The 15,101-nt window shown below is 49.9% G+C and overlaps 23 non-coding genes across 23 annotated transcripts; 21 read left to right on the top strand and 2 right to left on the bottom strand.

Annotated features, from left to right (window-relative positions):
- The first annotated feature begins 124 nt into the window (after nucleotides 1-124).
- LOC134987346 (U1 spliceosomal RNA) lies at nucleotides 125-288 on the top strand. Its single transcript, XR_010193010.1, has one exon. It is a non-coding gene; the product is annotated as a U1 spliceosomal RNA (small nuclear RNA).
- Nucleotides 289-440: 152 nt separating this feature from the next.
- Nucleotides 441-603, top strand: LOC134987395 (U1 spliceosomal RNA). Its single transcript, XR_010193056.1, has one exon. It is a non-coding gene; the product is annotated as a U1 spliceosomal RNA (small nuclear RNA).
- Nucleotides 604-1,277: 674 nt separating this feature from the next.
- LOC134987342 (U1 spliceosomal RNA) lies at nucleotides 1,278-1,441 on the top strand. Its single transcript, XR_010193006.1, has one exon. It is a non-coding gene; the product is annotated as a U1 spliceosomal RNA (small nuclear RNA).
- Nucleotides 1,442-2,413: 972 nt separating this feature from the next.
- On the top strand, nucleotides 2,414-2,579 carry LOC134987367 (U1 spliceosomal RNA). Its single transcript, XR_010193029.1, has one exon. It is a non-coding gene; the product is annotated as a U1 spliceosomal RNA (small nuclear RNA).
- Nucleotides 2,580-2,731: 152 nt separating this feature from the next.
- LOC134987370 (U1 spliceosomal RNA) lies at nucleotides 2,732-2,894 on the top strand. The gene has a single exon (XR_010193032.1). It is a non-coding gene; the product is annotated as a U1 spliceosomal RNA (small nuclear RNA).
- A 671-nt stretch (nucleotides 2,895-3,565) lies between these two features.
- LOC134987336 (U1 spliceosomal RNA) lies at nucleotides 3,566-3,729 on the top strand. The gene has a single exon (XR_010193000.1). It is a non-coding gene; the product is annotated as a U1 spliceosomal RNA (small nuclear RNA).
- A 152-nt stretch (nucleotides 3,730-3,881) lies between these two features.
- Nucleotides 3,882-4,044, top strand: LOC134987384 (U1 spliceosomal RNA). Its single transcript, XR_010193045.1, has one exon. It is a non-coding gene; the product is annotated as a U1 spliceosomal RNA (small nuclear RNA).
- Nucleotides 4,045-4,715: 671 nt separating this feature from the next.
- Nucleotides 4,716-4,880, top strand: LOC134987375 (U1 spliceosomal RNA). The gene has a single exon (XR_010193036.1). It is a non-coding gene; the product is annotated as a U1 spliceosomal RNA (small nuclear RNA).
- Nucleotides 4,881-5,032: 152 nt separating this feature from the next.
- Nucleotides 5,033-5,195, top strand: LOC134987387 (U1 spliceosomal RNA). The gene has a single exon (XR_010193049.1). It is a non-coding gene; the product is annotated as a U1 spliceosomal RNA (small nuclear RNA).
- Nucleotides 5,196-5,869: 674 nt separating this feature from the next.
- LOC134987352 (U1 spliceosomal RNA) lies at nucleotides 5,870-6,033 on the top strand. Its single transcript, XR_010193015.1, has one exon. It is a non-coding gene; the product is annotated as a U1 spliceosomal RNA (small nuclear RNA).
- A 152-nt stretch (nucleotides 6,034-6,185) lies between these two features.
- Nucleotides 6,186-6,348, top strand: LOC134987369 (U1 spliceosomal RNA). The gene has a single exon (XR_010193031.1). It is a non-coding gene; the product is annotated as a U1 spliceosomal RNA (small nuclear RNA).
- A 674-nt stretch (nucleotides 6,349-7,022) lies between these two features.
- Nucleotides 7,023-7,186, top strand: LOC134987356 (U1 spliceosomal RNA). The gene has a single exon (XR_010193020.1). It is a non-coding gene; the product is annotated as a U1 spliceosomal RNA (small nuclear RNA).
- Nucleotides 7,187-7,338: 152 nt separating this feature from the next.
- Nucleotides 7,339-7,501, top strand: LOC134987383 (U1 spliceosomal RNA). The gene has a single exon (XR_010193044.1). It is a non-coding gene; the product is annotated as a U1 spliceosomal RNA (small nuclear RNA).
- A 674-nt stretch (nucleotides 7,502-8,175) lies between these two features.
- LOC134987355 (U1 spliceosomal RNA) lies at nucleotides 8,176-8,339 on the top strand. The gene has a single exon (XR_010193019.1). It is a non-coding gene; the product is annotated as a U1 spliceosomal RNA (small nuclear RNA).
- Nucleotides 8,340-8,491: 152 nt separating this feature from the next.
- Nucleotides 8,492-8,654, top strand: LOC134987378 (U1 spliceosomal RNA). Its single transcript, XR_010193040.1, has one exon. It is a non-coding gene; the product is annotated as a U1 spliceosomal RNA (small nuclear RNA).
- A 666-nt stretch (nucleotides 8,655-9,320) lies between these two features.
- LOC134987351 (U1 spliceosomal RNA) lies at nucleotides 9,321-9,484 on the top strand. The gene has a single exon (XR_010193014.1). It is a non-coding gene; the product is annotated as a U1 spliceosomal RNA (small nuclear RNA).
- Nucleotides 9,485-9,636: 152 nt separating this feature from the next.
- On the top strand, nucleotides 9,637-9,799 carry LOC134987380 (U1 spliceosomal RNA). Its single transcript, XR_010193042.1, has one exon. It is a non-coding gene; the product is annotated as a U1 spliceosomal RNA (small nuclear RNA).
- Nucleotides 9,800-10,473: 674 nt separating this feature from the next.
- LOC134987344 (U1 spliceosomal RNA) lies at nucleotides 10,474-10,637 on the top strand. Its single transcript, XR_010193008.1, has one exon. It is a non-coding gene; the product is annotated as a U1 spliceosomal RNA (small nuclear RNA).
- Nucleotides 10,638-10,789: 152 nt separating this feature from the next.
- LOC134987394 (U1 spliceosomal RNA) lies at nucleotides 10,790-10,950 on the top strand. Its single transcript, XR_010193055.1, has one exon. It is a non-coding gene; the product is annotated as a U1 spliceosomal RNA (small nuclear RNA).
- A 674-nt stretch (nucleotides 10,951-11,624) lies between these two features.
- Nucleotides 11,625-11,788, top strand: LOC134987358 (U1 spliceosomal RNA). The gene has a single exon (XR_010193022.1). It is a non-coding gene; the product is annotated as a U1 spliceosomal RNA (small nuclear RNA).
- A 152-nt stretch (nucleotides 11,789-11,940) lies between these two features.
- LOC134987381 (U1 spliceosomal RNA) lies at nucleotides 11,941-12,103 on the top strand. The gene has a single exon (XR_010193043.1). It is a non-coding gene; the product is annotated as a U1 spliceosomal RNA (small nuclear RNA).
- Nucleotides 12,104-12,927: 824 nt separating this feature from the next.
- LOC134987368 (U1 spliceosomal RNA) lies at nucleotides 12,928-13,090 on the bottom strand. The gene has a single exon (XR_010193030.1). It is a non-coding gene; the product is annotated as a U1 spliceosomal RNA (small nuclear RNA).
- A 152-nt stretch (nucleotides 13,091-13,242) lies between these two features.
- Nucleotides 13,243-13,406, bottom strand: LOC134987360 (U1 spliceosomal RNA). Its single transcript, XR_010193023.1, has one exon. It is a non-coding gene; the product is annotated as a U1 spliceosomal RNA (small nuclear RNA).
- Nucleotides 13,407-15,101: the final 1,695 nt, after the last annotated feature.

Raw genomic sequence — 15,101 nt, 5'->3', positions numbered from 1 at the left:
AATATGTGTTCTCCCTGCAGTTGTTGTCCCCAGATGAGAGTTCCCTTGTGCTGCCTCAGTTGAATCTCCTTTACTTGACAGAGATGTGCCTGAGCAGCGGCCCTCCCCAGCCCTATCCAAAATCATACTTATTTTGCATAGGCGATACCATGGTCATGAAGATTGTTCTCCCAGGGTGAGGTTCATTCATTGCATTCTGGGTATGCTGACCCCTGTGATTTCCCCAAATGTGGGAAACTCGACTGCATTATTTGTGGTAGTGGGGGACTGTGTTTGTGCTTTCCTCTGGACAGCTCTGGTAAAAGTCAGATTTATTTGTCTCAGATCTTCCTCTAGCCTTGTTCTTCTTTCGAGAGTTCCCTTGTGCTGCCTCAGTTGGATCTCTTTCACTTGACAGGGGGGTGCCAGAGCAGCGACCCTCCTCAGCTCTAGCCCAACTCCTACTTACCTGCCAGGTGAGATACTTTGATCATGAAGGTGCTTCTCCCAGGGCAAGGCTCACCCATTGCACTCTGGGTGTGGTGCCCCTGCGATTTCCCCAAATGTGGGAAGCTTGACTGCATAATTTGTGTTTCCCCTGGTCAGCTCTCGTATAATTCAGATCTCTTTGTCTCAGGTCTCTCTCCAGCCTAGTTTGCTGTCTGTTTCCACTTCTTTTTTCATGAGCCCCTCCCTTTTATACCCTTGTGCACTATCCTGACTTCTCCTCCTGTCTGCTTACTTTGTGCCTTCCAATGCACAATGCAAACTACAGGTAGTGCTGCAGGGCCCACACCCTTTTACTTGCCGTACAGAGCAGCTCTGGAGCTGTTACAGTGCCCAGCTGCTGCAAGAAATCAGCTTGAATGCTTCAGGGGCTGGGGCATAGCCAACATGAGCCCCACACCGAAGGAGGGTGGAGGTGTTTAATGTGAACTAGGGGTCATCCAAGCGCCGCAAAAGGCCGCCATGCCCTGCACGCCCCTTTTCTCTTTTCATATGCAGACGAGGGTTGAAGCCAACTTTGACCCACTGCTTGGATGACATCACCGTATGCAAATCCATCTGCTGCAGGCCTTCCCCCAGGAATGCTTGCACTAGTTGTTGCATTTGGTTTGTTGTTTGGGGGTGCTTCAGTATTAAGCAGCCTTCTGCCCTCCCATGTTCATCTGAAAATATGTGTTCTCCCTGCAGTTGTTGTCCCCAGATGAGAGTTCCCTTGTGCTGCCTCAGTTGAATCTCCTTTACTTGACAGAGATGTGCCTGAGCAGCGGCCCTCCCCAGCCCTATCCCAAATCATACTTATTTTGCATAGGAGATACCATGGTCATGAAGATTGTTCTCCCAGGGTGAGGTTCATTCATTGTATTCTGGGTATGCTGACCCCTGTGATTTCCCCAAATGTGGGAAACTCGACTGCATTATTTGTGGTAGTGGGGGACTGTGTTTGTGCTTTCCTCTGGTCAGCTCTGGTAAAAGTCAGATTTATTTGTCTCAGATCTTCCTCTAGCCTTGTTCTTCTTTCGAGAGTTCCCTTGTGCTGCCTCAGTTGGATCTCTTTCACTTGACAGGGGGGTGCCCGAGCAGCGACCCTCCCCAGCTCTAGCCCAACTCCTACTTACCTGCCAGGTGAGATACTATGATCATGAAGGTGCTTCTCCCAGGGCAAGGCTCACCCATTGCACTCTGATTTCCCCAAATGTGGGAAGCTTGACTGCATAATTTGTGTTTCCCCTGGTCGGCTCTCGTATAATTCAGATCTCTTTGTCTCAGGTCTCTCTCCAGCCTAATTTGCTGTCTGTTTCCACTTCTTTTTTCATGACCCCCTCCCTTTTATACCCTTGTGCACTATCCTGACTTCTCCTCCTGTCTGCTTTCTTTGTGCCTTCCAATGCACAATGCAAACTACAGGTAGTGCTGCAGGGCCCACACCCTTTTACTTGCCGTACAGAGCAGCTCTGGAGCTGTTACAGTGCCCAGCTGCTGCAAGAAATCAGCTTGAATGCTTCAGGGGCTGGGGCATAGCCAACATGAGCCCCACACCGAAGGAGGGTGGAGGTGTTTAATGCGAACTAGGGGTCATCCAAGCGTCGCAAAAGGCCGCCATGCCCTGCACGCCCCTTTTCTCTTTTCATATGCAGACGAGGGTTGAAGCCAACTTTGACCCACTGCTTGGATGACATCACCGTATGCAAATCCATCTGCTGCAGGCCTTCCCCCAGGAATGCTTGCACTAGTTGTTGCATTTGGTTTGTTGTTTGGGGGTGCTTCAGTATTAGGCAGCCTTCTGCCCTCCCATGTTCATCTGAAAATATATGTTCTCCCTGCAGTTGTTGTCCCAAGATGAGAGTTCCCTTGTGCTGCCTCAGTTGAATCTCCTTTACTTGACAGAGATGTGCATGAGCAGCGGCCCTCCCCAGCCCTATCCCAAATCATACTTATTTTGCATAGGAGATACCATGGTCATGAAGATTACTCTCCCAGGGTGAGGTTCATTCATTGCATTCTGGGTATGCTGACCCCTGTGATTTCCCCAAATGTGGGAAACGCGACTGCTTTATTTGTTGGTAGTGGGGGGACTGTGTTTGTGCTTTCTTCTGGTCAGCTCTGGTAAAAGTCAGATTTCTTTGTCTCAGATCTTCCTCTAGCCTTGTTCTTCTTTCGAGAGTTCCTTTGTGCTGCCTCAGTTGGATCTCCTTCACTTGACAGGGGGGTGCCCGAGCAGCGACCCTCCCCAGCTCTTGCCCAACTCCTACTTACCTGCCAGGTGAGATACTATGATCATGAAGGTGCTTCTCCCAGGGCAAGGCTCACCCATTGCACTCTGGGTGTGCTGCCCCTGCGATTTCCCCAAATGTGGGAAACTTGACTGCATAATTTGTGTTTCCCCTGGTCGGCTCTCGTATAATTCAGATCTCTTTGTCTCAGGTCTCTCTCCAGCCTAGTTTGCTGTCTGTTTCCACTTCTCTTTTCTTGAGCCGCTCCCTTCTATGCCCTTGCGCACTATCCTGACTTCTCCCGTCTGCTTACTTTGTGCCTTCCTACGCACAATGCGAACTACAGGTAGTGCTGCAGGGCCCACACCCTTTTAGTTGCCTTACAGAGCAGCTCTGGAGCTGTTACAGTGCCCAGCTGCTGCAAGAAATCAGCTTGAATGCTTCAGGGGCTGGGGCATAGCCAACATGAGCCCCACACCGAAGGAGGGTGGAGGTGTTTAATGCGAACTAGGGGTCATCCAAGCGCCGCAAAAGGCCGCCATGCCCTGCATAACCCTTTTCTCTTTTCATATGCAGATGAGGGTTCCAGCCAACTTTGGCCCACTGCTTGGATGACATCACCGTATGCAAATCCGTCTTCTGCAGACCTTCACCCAGGAATGCTTTTACTAGTTGTTGCATTTGGTTTGTTGTTTGGGGGTGCTTCAGTATTAGGCAGCCTTCTGTCCTCCCATGTTCATCTGAAAATATGTGTTCTCCCTGCAGTTGTTGTCCCCAGATGAGAGTTCCCTTGTGCTGCCTCAGTTGAATCTCCTTTACTTGACAGAGATGTGCCTGAGCAGCGGCCCTCCCCAGCCCTATCCCAAATCATACTTATTTTGCATAGGAGATACCATGGTCATGAAGATTGTTCTCCCAGGGTGAGGTTCATTCATTGCATTCTGGGTATGCTGACCCCTGTGATTTCCCCAAATTTGGGAAACTCGACTGCATTATTTGTGGTAGTGGGGGACTGTGTTTGTGCTTTCCTCTGGTCAGCTCTGGTAAAAGTCAGATTTCTTTGTCTCAGATCTTCCTCTAGCCTTGTTCTTCTTTCGAGAGTTTCCTTGTGCTGCCTCAGTTGGATCTCCTTCACTTGACAGGGGGGTGCCCGAGCAGCGACCCTCCCAAGCTCTAGCCCAACTCCTACTTACCTGCCAGGTGAGATACTATAATCAGGAAGGTGCTTCTCCCAGGGCAAGGCTCACCCATTGCACTCTGGGTGTGCTGCTCCTGCGATTTCCCCAAATGTGGGAAACTTGACTGCATAATTTGTGTTTCCCCTGGTCGGCTCTCGTATAATTCAGATCTCTTTGTCTCAGGTCTCTCTCCAGCCTAGTTTGCTGTCTGTTTCAACTTCTCTTTTCTTGAGCCGCTCCCTTCTATGCCCTTGCGCACTATCCTGACTTCTCCCGTCTGCTTACTTTGTGCCTTCCAATGCACAATGTAAACTACAGGTAGTGCTGCAGGGCCCACACCCTTTTACTTGCCGTTCAGAGCAGCTCTGGAGCTGTTACAGTGCCCAGCTGCTGCAATAAATCAGCTTGAATGCTTCAGGGGATGGGGCATGGCCAACATGAGCCCCACACCAAAGGAGGGTGGGGGTGTTTAATGCGAACTAGGGGTCATCCAAGCACCGCAAAAGGCCGCCATGCCCTGCACGCCCCTTTTCTCTTTTCATATGCAGATGAGGGTTGAAGCCAACTTTGACCCACTGCTTGGATGACATCACCGTATGCAAATCCGTCTTCTGCAGAACTTACCCCAGGAATGCTTGCACTAGTTGTTGCATTTGGTTTGTTGTTTGGGGGTGCTTCAGTATTAGGCAGCCTTCTGCCCTCCCATGTTCATCTGAAAATATGTGTTCTCCCTGCAGTTGTTGTCCCCAGATGAGAGTTCCCTTGTGCTGCCTCAGTTGAATCTCCTTTACTTGACAGAGATGTGCATGAGCAGCGGCCCTCCCCAGCCCTATCCCAAATCATACTTATTTTGCATAGGAGATACCATGGTCATGAAGATTACTCTCCCAGGGTGAGGTTCATTCATTGCATTCTGGGTATGCTGACCCCTGTGATTTCCCCAAATGTGGGAAACGCGACTGCTTTATTTGTTGGTAGTGGGGGACTGTGTTTGTGTTTTCCTCTGGTCAGCTCTGGTAAAAGTCAAATTTCTTTGTCTCAGATCTTCCTCTAGCCTTGTTCTTCTTTCGAGAGTTTCCTTGTGCTGCCTCAGTTGGATCTCCTTCACTTGACAGGGGGGTGCCCGAGCAGCGACCCTCCCCAGCTCTAGCCCAACTCCTACTTACCTGCCAGGTGAGATACTATGATCATGAAGGTGCTTCTCCCAGGGCAAGGCTCACCCATTGCACTCTGGGTGTGCTGCCCCTGCGATTTCCCCAAATGTTGGAAACTTGACTGCATAATTTGTGTTTCCCCTGGTCAGGTCTCGTATAATTCAGATCTCTTTGTCTCAGGTCTCTCTCCAGCCTAGTTTGCTGTCTGTTTCAACTTCTCTTTTCTTGAGCCGCTCCCTTTTATACCCTTGTGCACTATCCTGACTTCTCCTCCTGTCTGCTTACTTTGTGCCTTCCAATGCGCAATGCAAACTACAGGTAGTGCTGCAGGGCCCACACCCTTTTACTTGCCTAACAGAACAGCTCTGGAGCTGTTACAGTGCCAAGCTGCTGCAAGAAATCAGCTTGAATGCTTCAGGGGATGGGGCATGGCCAACATGAGCCCCACACCGAAGGAGGGTGGGGGTGTTTAATGCGAACTAAGGGTCATCCAAGCGCCGCAAAAGGCCGCCATGCCCTGCATACCCCTTTTCTCTTTTCATATGCAGATGAGGGTTCCAGCCAACTTTGGCCCACTGCTTGGATGACATCACCGTATGCAATTCCGTCTTCTGCAGAACTTCCCCCAGGAATGCTTGTACTAGTTGTTGCATTTGGTTTGTTGTTTGGGGGTGCTTCAGTATTAGGCAGCCTTCTGCCCTCCCATGTTCATCTGAAAATATGTGTTCTCCCTGCAGTTGTTGTCGCCAGATGAGAGTTTCCTTGTGCTGCCTCAGTTGAATCTCCTTTACTTGACAGAGATGTGCATGAGCAGCGGCCCTCCCCAGCCCTATCCCAAATCATACTTATTTTGCATAGGAGATACCATGGTCATGAAGATTGTTCTCCCAGGGTGAGGTTCATTCATTGCATTTTGGGTATGCTGACCCCTGTGATTTCCCCAAATGTGGGAAACTCGACTGCATTATTTGTGGTAGTGGGGGACTGTGTTTGTGCTTTCCTCTGGTCAGCTCTGGAAAAAGTCAGATTTCTTTGTCTCAGATCTTCCTCTAGCCTTGTTCTTCTTTCGAGAGTTCCCTTGTGCTGCCTCAGTTGGATCTCTTTCACTTGACAGGGGGGTGCCCGAACAGCGACTTTCCCCAGCTCTAGCCCAACTCCTACTTACCTGCCAGGTGAGATACTATGATCATGAAGGTGCTTCTCCCAGGGCAAGGCTCACCCATTGCACTCTGGGTGTGCTGCCCCTGCGATTTCCCCAAATGTGGGAAACTTGACTGCATAATTTGTGTTTCCCCTGGTCGGCTCTCGTATAATTCAGATCTCTTTGTCTCAGGTCTCTCTCCAGCCTAGTTTGCTGTCTGTTTCCACTTCTCTTTTCTTCAGCCGCTCCCTTCTATACCCTTGTGCACTATCCTGACTTCTCCTCCCATCTGCTTACTTTGTGCCTTCCAATGCACAATGCAAACTACAGGTAGTGCTGCAGGGCCCACACCCTTTTACTTGCCTTACAGAGCAGCTCTGGAGCTGTTACAGTGCCCAGCTGCTGCAAGAAATCAGCTTGAATGCTTCAGGGGATGGGGCATGGCCAACATGAGCCCCACACCAAAGGAGGGTGGAGGTGTTTAATGCGAACTAGGGGTCATCCAAGCACCGCAAAAGGCCGCCATGCCCTGCACGCCCCTTTTCTCTTTTCATATGCAGATGAGGGTTGAAGCCAACTTTGACCCACTGCTTGTATGACATCACCGTATGCAAATCCGTCTTCTGCAGAACTTCCCCCAGGAATGCTTGGACTAGTTGTTGCATTTGGTTTGTTGTTTGGGGGTGCTTCAGTATTAGGCAGCCTTCTGCCCTCCCATGTTCATCTGAAAATATGTGTTCTCCCTGCAGTTGTTGTCCCCAGATGAAAGTTCCCTTGTGCTGCCTCAGTTGAATCTCCTTTACTTGACAGAGATGTGCATGAGCAGCGGCCCTCCCCAGCCCTATTCCAAATCATACTTATTTTGCATAGGAGATACCATGGTCATGAAGATTTTTCTCCCAGGGTGAGGTTCATTCATTGCATTTTGGGTATGCTGACCCCTGTGATTTCCCCAAATGTGGGAAACTTGACTGCATTATTTGTGGTAGTGGGAGACTGTGTTTGTGCTTTCCTCTGGTCAGCTCTGGTAAAAGTCAGATTTCTTTGTCTCAGATTTTCCTTTAGCCTTGTTCTTCTTTCGAGAGTTCCCTTGTGCTGCCTCAGTTGGATCTCCTTCACTTTACAGGGGGGTACCCGAGCAGCGACCCTCCCCAGCTCTAGCCCAACTCCTACTTACCTGCCAGGTGAGATACTATGATCATGAAGGTGCTTCTCCCAGGGCAAGGCTCACCCATTGTACTCTGGGTGTGCTGCTCCTGCGATTTCCCCAAATGTGGGAAACTTGACTGCATAATTTGTGTTTCCCCTGGTCGGCTCTCGTATAATTCAGATCTCTTTGTCACAGGTCTCTCTCCAGCCTAGTTTGCTGTCTATTTCCACTTCTCTTTTCTTCAGCCGCTCCCTTCTATACCCTTGTGCACTATCCTGACTTCTCCTCCCGTCTGCTTACTTTGTGCCTTCCAATGCACAATGCAAACTACAGGTAGTGCTGCAGGGCCCACACCCTTTTACTTGCCTTACAGAGCAGCTCTGGAGCTGTTACAGTGCCCAGCTGCTGCAAGAAATCAGCTTGAATGCTTCAGGGGATGGGGCATGGCCAACATGAGCCCCACACCAAAGGAGGGTGGAGGTGTTTAATGCGAACTAGGGGTCATCCAAGCACCGCAAAAGGCCGCCATGCCCTGCACGCCCCTTTTCTCTTTTCATATGCAGATGAGGGTTGAAGCCAACTTTGACCCACTGCTTGGATGACATCACCGTATGCAAATCCGTCTTCTGCAGAACTTCCCCCAGGAATGCTTGCACTAGTTGTTGCATTTGGTTTGTTGTTTGGGGGTGCTTCAGTATTAGGCAGCCTTCTGCCCTCCCATGTTCATCTGAAAATATGTGTTCTCCCTGCAGTTGTTGTCCCAAGATGAGAGTTCCCTTGTGCTGCCTCAGTTGAATCTCCTTTACTTGACAGAGATGTGCATGAGCAGCGGCCCTCCCCAGCCCTATTCCAAATCATACTTATTTTGCATAGGAGATACCATGGTCATGAAGATTTTTCTCCCAGGGTGAGGTTCATTCATTGCATTTTGGGTATGCTGACCCCTGTGATTTCCCCAAATGTGGGAAACTTGACTGCATTATTTGTGGTAGTGGGAGACTGTGTTTGTGCTTTCCTCTGGTCAGCTCTGGTAAAAGTCAGATTTCTTTGTCTCAGATTTTCCTTTAGCCTTGTTCTTCTTTCGAGAGTTCCCTTGTGCTGCCTCAGTTGGATCTCCTTCACTTTACAGGGGGGTACCCGAGCAGCGACCCTCCCCAGCTCTAGCCCAACTCCTACTTACCTGCCAGGTGAGATACTATGATCATGAAGGTGCTTCTCCCAGGGCAAGGCTCACCCATTGTACTCTGGGTGTGCTGCTCCTGCAATTTCCCCAAATGTGGGAAACTTGACTGCATAATTTGTGTTTCCCCTGGTCGGCTCTCGTATAATTCAGATCTCTTTGTCTCAGGTCTCTCTCCAGCCTAGTTTGCTGTCTGTTTCCACTTCTCTTTTCTTCAGCCGCTCCCTTCTATACCCTTGTGCACTATCCTGACTTCTCCTCCCGTCTGCTTACTTTGTGCCTTCCAATGCACAATGCAAACTACAGGTAGTGCTGCAGGGCCCACACCCTTTTACTTGCCTTACAGAGCAGCTGTTACAGTGCCCAGCTGCTGCAAGAAATCAGCTTGAATGCTTCAGGGGCTGGGGCATAGCCAACATGAGCCCCACACCGAAGGAGGGTGGAGGTGTTTAATGCAAACTAGGGGTCAGACAAGCGCCGCAAAAGGCCACCATGCCCTGCACGCCCCTTTTCTGTTTTCATATGCAGACGAGGGTTGAAGCCAACTTTGACCCACTGCTTGGATGACATCACCATATGCAAATCCATCTGCGGCAGGCCTTCCCCCAGGAATGCTTGCACTAGTTGTTGCATTTGGTTTGTTGTTTGGGGGTGCTTCAGTATTAGGCAGCCTTCTGCCCTCCCATGTTCATCTGAAAATATGTGTTCTCCCTGCAGTTGTTGTCCCAAGATGAGAGTTCCCTTTTGCTGCCTCAGTTGAATCTCCTTTACTTGACAGAGATGTGCATGAGCAGCGGCCCTCCCCAGCCCTATTCCAAATCATACTTATTTTGCATAGGAGATACCATGGTCATGAAGATTGTTCTCCCAGGGTGAGGTTCATTCATTGCATTTTGGGTATGCTGACCCCTGTGATTTCCCCAAATGTGGGAAACTTGACTGCATTATTTGTGGTAGTGGGAGACTGTGTTTGTGCTTTCCTCTGGTCAGCTCTGGTAAAAGTCAGATTTCTTTGTCTCAGATTTTCCTTTAGCCTTGTTCTTCTTTCGAGAGTTCCCTTGTGCTGCCTCAGTTGGATCTCCTTCACTTTACAGGGGGGTACCCGAGCAGCGACCCTCCCCAGCTCTAGCCCAACTCCTACTTACCTGCCAGGTGAGATACTATGATCATGATGGTGCTTCTCCCAGGGCAAGGCTCACCCATTGCACTCTGGGTGTGCTGCCCCTGCGATTTCCCCAAATGTGGGAAACTTGACTGCATAATTTGTGTTTCCCCTGGTCGGCTCTCGTATAATTCAGATCTCTTTGTCTCAGGTCTCTCTCCAGCCTAGTTTGCTGTCTGTTTCCACTTCTCTTTTCTTCAGCCGCTCCCTTCTATACCCTTGTGCACTATCCTGACTTCTCCTCCCGTCTGCTTACTTTGTGCCTTCCAATGCACAATGCAAACTACAGGTAGTGCTGCAGGGCCCACACCCTTTTACTTGCCTTACAGAGCAGCTCTGGAGCTGTTACAGTGCCCAGCTGCTGCAAGAAATCTGCTTGAATGCTTCAGGGGATGGGGCATGGCCAACATGAGCCCCACACCAAAGGAGGGTGGAGGTGTTTAATGCGACCTAGGGGTCATCCAAGCACCGCAAAAGGCCGCCATGCCCTGCACGCCCCTTTTCTCTTTTCATATGCAGATGAGGGTTGAAGCCAACTTTGACCCACTGCTTGGATGACATCACCGTATGCAAATCCGTCTTCTGCAGAACTTCCCCCAGGAATGCTTGCACTAGTTGTTGCATTTGGTTTGCTGTTTGGGGGTGCTTCAGTATTAGGCAGCCTTCTGCCCTCCCATGTTCATCTGAAAATATGTGTTCTCCCTGCAGTTGTTGTCCCCAGATGAGAGTTCCCTTGTGCTGCCTCAGTTGAATCTCCTTTACTTGACAGAGATGTGCATGAGCAGCGGCCCTCCCCAGCCCTATTCCAAATCATACTTATTTTGCATAGGAGATACCATGGTCATGAAGATTGTTCTCCCAGGGTGAGGTTCATTCATTGCATTTTGGGTATGCTGACCCCTGTGATTTCCCCAAATGTGGGAAACTTGACTGCATTATTTGTGGTAGTGGGGGACTGTGTTTGTGCTTTCCTCTGGTCAGCTCTGGTAAAAGTCAGATTTCTTTGTCTCAGATTTTCCTCTAGCCTTGTTCTTCTTTCGAGAGTTCCCTTGTGCTGCCTCAGTTGGATCTCCTTCACTTTACAGGGGGGTACCCGAGCAGCGACCCTCCCCAGCTCTAGCCCAACTCCTACTTACCTGCCAGGTGAGATACTATGATCATGAAGGTGCTTCTCCCAGGGCAAGGCTCACCCATTGCTCTGGGTGTGCTGCTCCTGCGATTTCCCCAAATGTGGGAAACTTGACTGCATAATTTGTGTTTCCCCTGGTCGGCTCTCGTATAATTCAGATCTCTTTGTCTCAGGTCTCTCTCCAGCCTAGTTTGCTGTCTGTTTCCACTTCTCTTTTCTTGAGCCGCTCCCTTCTATGCCCTTGCGCACTATCCTGACTTCTCCTCCTGTCTGCTTACTTTGTGCCTTCCAACGCACAATGCGAACTACAGGTAGTGCTGCAGGGCCCACACCCTTTTACTTGCCTTACAGAGCAGCTCTGGAGCTGTTACAGTGCCCAGCTGCTGCAAGAAATCAGCTTGAATGCTTCAGGGGCTGGGGCATAGCCAACATGAGCCCCACACCAAAGGAGGGTGGAGGTGTTTAATGCAAACTAGGGGTCAGCCAAGCGCCGCAAAAGGCCACCATGCCCTGCACGCCCCTTTTCTCTTTTCATATGCAGACGAGGGTTGAAGCCAACTTTGACCCACTGCTTGGATGACATCACCATATGCAAATCCATCTGCGGCAGGCCTTCCCCCAGGAATGCTTGCACTAGTTGTTGCATTTGGTTTGTTGTTTGGGGGTGCTTCAGTATTAGGCAGCCTTCTGCCCTCCCATGTTCATCTGAAAATATATGTTCTCCCTGCAGTTGTTGTCCCCAGATGAGAGTTCCCTTGTGTTGCCTCAGTTAAATCTCCTTTACTTGACAGAGATGTGCATGAGCAGCGGCCCTCCCCAGCCCTATTCCAAATCATACTTATTTTGCATAGGAGATACCATGGTCATGAAGATTTTTCTCCCAGGGTGAGGTTTATTCATTGCATTTTGGGTATGCTGACCCCTGTGATTTCCCCAAATGTGGGAAACTTGACTGCATTATTTGTGGTAGTGGGAGGCTGTGTTTGTGATTTCTTCTGGTCAGCTCTGGTAAAAGTCAGATTTCTTTGTCTCAGATTTTCCTTTAGCCTTGTTCTTCTTTCGAGAGTTCCCTTGTGCTGCCTCAATTGGATCTCCTTCACTTTACAGGGGGGTACCCGAGCAGCGACCCTCCCCAGCTCTAGCCCAACTCCTACTTACCTGCCAGGTGAGATACTATGATCATGAAGGTGCTTCTCCCAGGGCAAGGCTCACCCATTGTACTCTGGGTGTGCTGCTCCTGCGATTTCCCCAAATGTGGGAAACTTGACTGCATAATTTGTGTTTCCCCTGGTCGGCTCTCGTATAATTCAGATCTCTTTGTCTCAGGTCTCTCTCCAGCCTAGTTTGCTGTCTGTTTCCACTTCTCTTTTCTTCAGCCGCTCCCTTCTATACCCTTGTGCACTATCCTGACTTCTCCTCCCGTCTGCTTACTTTGTGCCTTCCAATGCACAATGCAAACTACAGGTAGTGCTGCAGGGCCCACACCCTTTTACTTGCCTTACAGAGCAGCTCTGGAGCTGTTACAGTGGCCAGCTGCTGCAAGAAATCAGCTTGAATGCTTCAGGGGCTGGGGCATAGCCAACATGAGCCCCACACCGAAGGAGGGTGGAGGTGTTTAATGCAAACTAGGGGTCAGTCAAGCGCCGCAAAAGGCCACCATGCCCTGCACGCCCCTTTTCTGTTTTCATATGCAGACGAGGGTTGAAGCCACCTTTGACCAACTGCTTGGATGACATCACCACAAATCCATCTGCGGCAGGCCTTCCCCCAGGAATGCTTGCACTAGTTGTTGCATTTGGTTTGTTGTTTGGGGGTGCTTCAGTATTAGGCAGCCTTCTGCTCCACCCTCCTTTGGTGTGGGGCTCATGTTGGCCATGTCCCATCCCCTGAAGCATTCAAGCAGATTTCTTGCAGCAGCTGGGCACTGTAACAGCTCCAGAGACGCTCTGTAAGGCAAGTAAAAGGGTGTGGGCCCTGCAGCACTACCTGTAGTTTGCATTGTGCATTGGAAGGCACAAAGTAAGCAGACGGGAGGAGAAGTCAGGATAGTGCACAAGGGTATAGAAGGGAGCGGCTGAAGAAAAGAGAAGTGGAAACAGACAGCAAACTAGGCTGGAGAGAGATCTGAGACAAAGAGATCTGAATTATACGAGAGCCGACCAGGGGAAACACAAATTATGCAGTCAAGTTTCCCACATTTGGGGAAATCGCAGGGGCAGCACACCCAGAGTGCAATGGGTGAGCCTTGCCCTGGGAGAAGCACCTTCATGATCATAGTATCTCACCTGGCAGGTAAGTAGGAGTTGGGCTAGAGCTGGGGAGGGTCGCTGCTCGGGCACCCCCCTGTTAAGTGAAGGAGATCCAACTGAGGCAGCACAAGGGAACTCTCGAAAGAAGAACAAGGCTAAAGGAAAATCTGAAACAAAGAAATCTGACTTTTACCAGAGCTGACCAGAAGAAATCACAAACACAGCCTCCCACTACCACAAATAATGCAGTCGAGTTTCCCACATTTGGGGAAATCACAGGGGTCAGCATACCCAAAATGCAATGAATGAACCTCACCCTGGGAGAAAAATCTTCATGACCATGGTATCTCCTATGCAAAATAAGTATGATTTGGAATAGGGCTGGGGAGGGCCGCTGCTCATGCACATCTCTGTCAAGTAAAGGAGATTCAACTGAGGCAGCACAAGGGAACTCTCATCTTGGGACAACAACTGCAGGGAGAACATATATTTTCAGATGAACATGGGAGGGCAGAAGGCTGCCTAATACTGAAGCACCCCCAAACAACAAACCAAATGCAACAACTAGTGCAAGCATTCCTGGGGGAAGGCCTGCCGCAGATGGATTTGCATATGGTGATGTCATCCAAGCAGTTGGTCAAAGTTGGCTTCAACCCTCGTCTGCATATGAAAAGAGAAAAGGGGCGTGCAGGGCATGGTGGCCTTTTGCGGCGCTTGGCTGACCCCTAGTTTGCATTAAACACCTCCACCCTCCTTTGGTGTGGGGCTCATGTTGGCTATGCCCCAGCCCCTGAAGCATTCAAGCTGAATTCTTGCAGCAGCTGGGCACTGTAACAGCTCCAGAGCTGCTCTGTAAGGCAAGTAAAAGGGTGTGGGCCCTGCAGCACTACCTGTAGTTCGCAGATGGATTTGCCGCCATAGAATGCGCCTGCTGAATCGTGTTACAGATCCAGAGAGCAATAGTCTGCTTTGAAGCAGGGGTGCCAATCTTGTTGGCTGCATACAGGACAAACAGTGCTTCTGTTTTTCTGACTCTAGCCGTTCTGGCCACGTAAATTTTCAAAGCCCTGACCACATCAAGGGACTCGGAATCCTCCAAGTCACGCGTAGCCACAGGCATCACAATAGGTTGGTTCATATGAAAGGATGATTCCACTTTTAGCAGGAATTGAGGACGGGTCTGCAATTCCGCTGCCACCGCGCTACAACCCCGGCCGACGCAATTGCCGGTCTGAGTAAGGTACCAGAATGTGTGTAAATGGACTTTAGGGTAACCTCCTGCTTGCGGTCAGCAGGGTCCCTGATGGTAGCCGTATCCTGGGATGGCAGCGCTACCTTTTTGGATAAGCGTGTCAATGCTTTATCCACCCTAGCGGAGGATTCCCACCGTATCCTGTCCATTGGCGGGAAAGGATACGCCATAAGAATCCTTTTGGGAATCTGCAGCTTTTTGTCTGGAGATTCCCAAGCTTTTTCACATAATTCGTTCAACTCATGTGAGGGGGGAAAGGTTATCTCAGGTTTCTTTCCCTTATACATGTGTACCCTCGTGTCAGGGACAGGGGACTCTGTGATGTGCAAAACATCTTTTAGTGCAATAATCATATATCGAATACATTTAGCCAATTTTGGCTGTAACTTTGCATCATCGTAGTCGACACTGGAGTCAGAATCCGTGTCGGTATCTGTGTCAACTATTTGGGATAGTGGGCGCTTTTGAGACCCCGAAGGTCCTTGCGACATAGGGACAGGCATGGGTTGACTCCCTGACTGTTCCCTAGCTTCAGCTTTGTCTAATCTCTTGTGTAATAAGTTTACATTAGCACTTAAAACATTCCACATATCCATCCAGTCAGGTGTCGGCGTTGTCGATGGAGACACCACATTAATTTGCTCCTGCTCCTCTCTAGGAGAGCCTTCTACCTCAGACATGTCGACACACGTGTACCGACACACCATACACTCAGGGAATCCTCTTATCTGAGGACAGTTCCCCAACAAGGCCCTTTGGAGAGACAGAGAGAGAGAGTATGCCAGCACACACCCCAGCGCTATATGACCC

The sequence above is a fragment of the Pseudophryne corroboree genome, unplaced genomic scaffold (assembly GCF_028390025.1).
Source record: "Pseudophryne corroboree isolate aPseCor3 unplaced genomic scaffold, aPseCor3.hap2 scaffold_1001, whole genome shotgun sequence".
NCBI lineage: Eukaryota > Metazoa > Chordata > Amphibia > Anura > Myobatrachidae > Pseudophryne > Pseudophryne corroboree.
The sequence above is the reverse complement of the archived record's forward strand: the minus strand, read 5'-3'. Positions and strand labels throughout refer to the sequence as shown.